This window comes from Macrotis lagotis, chromosome X (assembly GCF_037893015.1).
Source record: "Macrotis lagotis isolate mMagLag1 chromosome X, bilby.v1.9.chrom.fasta, whole genome shotgun sequence".
Taxonomy (NCBI): domain Eukaryota; kingdom Metazoa; phylum Chordata; class Mammalia; order Peramelemorphia; family Peramelidae; genus Macrotis; species Macrotis lagotis.
The window spans coordinates 460,138,157-460,141,316 of record NC_133666.1 but is presented as its reverse complement, the minus strand read 5'-3'; positions in this window follow the sequence as shown (position 1 = coordinate 460,141,316).

The following is a 3,160-nucleotide window of genomic DNA, read 5'->3' as shown; positions in this document are numbered from 1 at the left end:
ATACTCTCAGGAGAAGGATCTAGAGATGTTTTGCTCTGAAAATCTTGGGGAAAGACATGATAACTATCATAGGAGAGGGATTAGTCTTTTGTACTACTTGGACCTTGAAAGCAGATCTAGGAGCAATAGGTGGATTTTACAAGGTGAAATAGATTTTGGCTTGATAGAAGGAAAAATTTAATGGCAATAAAAGTTATCTAAATATACAATGAGATTACCTCAGAAGGTTCCCTATATCTGGAAGTTCCATTTCTTGAGGGTGCTGTGGATAGGTCCAGACTTGAATCAAAGTTTGGAATAAATGACTTTTGAGTTTCTTTTTGACTTTGTGATTCTGTGAAAAAAAGCAATCAACCATTTTCATAAGAGGTCACCATATATCCCAAATTATGTGCCAATAAACTAGTATATATAGAAGAGGAATAAATCTTCTATATTTTAGATAATACAATCCCAAAAATGAATTTCTCATTGTCTTACTTGAAAGGTCTGCAATTATTTCAATGAGTGTCACAGAATTCTCAAAACAAGATTAATTTCTAAAGATGTTTCACCCTCCAAGCTTCCCCCTCACTCCCCTTTCCCCAAACTCACCACCAAAGGAAAAAACCCAAAACATTTAATAATTGAGGTGGGGAGGTCACGGAATATATCAACAATAATGACTTGTTAAAATTCCCAAAAGATTAATAATAATTGCCCTAGAAGAAAGGGACAAGTGAGCATAAACTTCCTCATATTACCTCTTGAATGGTGCTATGTTCACATGCATTCTATATCTTCCCTCTGGCTATGGGCATGGATACCCCCTTGTGTCCTATGCTCAGAATCTTGTCTTTTATCAAGGATCAACTTGGCTGATCTTTCTTAGCAGGGAATCTTCATTAATTCAACCCCCTCCCTCTAGTTATTAGTATTTTCTCTCTTTCCCAAATTACTGTGTAATAGTTTTATTCTCCTCTTCCTAGTAGATTGCAAGTGGATTGAGGGCAGGGATTCATTTTTGTCTTTATAAATCCAGCTTACTTGCAAACAATAGATGTTTAATAAATGCTTGTTAGACTGAATTGAGTTTCTTTAAATTTTAAAAAAACAAAGGGAGGGGCGGCTAGGTGGTGCAGTGGATAGAGCACCAGCCCTGGAGTCAGGAGGACCTGAGTTCAAATCCGACCTCAGACACTTAATAATTACCTGTGTGGCCTTGGGCAAGCTACTTAACCCCACTGCCTTGCAAAAAAAAAAAAAAAAAAAAACAACTAAAAAAACAAAGGGATTACAAAAAATAGCCTAGCAGTTGAAGTCTGAGTTGTTGGTGTTATGGATTTATTTTATTAAGCATTACACATTTAGTTTTTGTCTGCTTCAAAGTATCAAAAGGCAAATTCTATTAACAATTACTAAATGTAAGTGCCAGCCTCAAATCAGACTGGATGTGTAATTTTGTAAATAGATAATGTGGGAAATAAAATTAAGTGAATAACTGGTCAATATTTTTTTTAACATGTGGGCATCTAGGTGGTGCAGTAGATAGAATGCTGGGTCTGGAGTTAGACAAAATAACATTCCTGAGTTCAAATTTGGTCTCAGATACTTACTAGATATGTAACTCTGGGTGAGTCACTTTTACCTGTTTCCTCATTTAAAAATGAACTATAGAAAGAAATAGCATACCCCAAGAAAACCCTAAATGGGACTTTGGACACAAATGAAATGACTGAACAAGAGTATTATTAAGTGTCTGAGGCTGGATTTGAACTCAAGTACTCCTGACTCCAGGGCTGATGCTCTGTCTGCTGTGCCACCTGGATGCCCCTACTATTATTATTATTTTGGGGGGGGTCTTTTTTTTTTTTTTTTGGTTTTTGCAGGGCAATGGAGTTGGGATGGCTTGCCCAGGGTCACACAGCTGGGTTATTGTTGGGTGTCTGGGGCTGGATTTGGGCTTGGGTGCTCCTGGCTCCAGGGCTGGTGCTCTGTCCACTGCACCACCTGGCTGCACCTATTTTTTTTATTATTATTATTATTATTTTACTTTAATTTTTTTCTCTTTCCTTTATCACTCATGTGGGTCTATATTTTGGGGGGCATTATGTTTACTCTTAAACAAGAATATTTTAGTAATGCATAAAAACATCATTTGTACAAAAATAAGAATAAATTAAATAAATTAATTAAAAATAAATAAATGAACAAAACATGAATTGTTGGGAAAAATAATATTTTTGAAAAGGAGAATTGATAATTCATTTGTTTTGACCATACTTTGGGAGTTGTTAATTAGAAATCATTCCTGTCAATAGCCTTTTAAAACACTTCAATACCCTCTCTTGGCTTTCTTTATTATAATCAATATAATTTTTGTGAAATATGGATTCATCAGACTAAAACAGAATATTTAAAGATGATGTAGAGGGGCAGCTAGGTGGTATAGTGGATAAAGAGCCAACCCTGGAGTCAGGAGTACCTGAGTTCAAATCTGGTCTCAGACACTTATTACCTAGCTGTGTGGCCTTGGGCAAGCCACTTAACCCTGTTTGCCTTGCAAAAACCTAAAAAAAAAAAAATAAAGATGATGTAGATTCTGAAGAGAAAGGGCCTTAAAAAGGAGTTGCAATTTATGGCACTTTACAGGAATTGAGTGGACAATATATTCACTTCATGTTGAAAATAATAAAAGCATAATGCACTGGTTATGGACCACAGACTAATAATGACTGTTATATGACAATGCAATCCAAGGCAATGATCCCAAGAAAAACACATAATAATCAAATTCTTGAGGACATTATAATCATGAGCTAACCCTGATATAGTTTTTTTTTTAAGTTTACAAAACATTTAACAAACAGTATCTAATCTGATCCTCACAACAACCCTGGAAGGTAGGTACTATGAATACTCCCATTTTACCAATGTAAAAGCTGAGTCAGACAAAGATTAAGTGACGTGCCCATTGGGATCACATAGCTAGGAAGTGGCAAAGGCTGAATTTGAATTCAGGTGTTCCTAACCTATCTCCAATTCATCAATATCAAGGAGAATAATAATGAGAGAATCTTTACAAGACTCAGATACACACAGACAGATGGATAGATAGATAGATTCACTAATGTTCTTGAAAAAATTTACTTCAGCACTTTGATAGAACTATGGTTTCAGC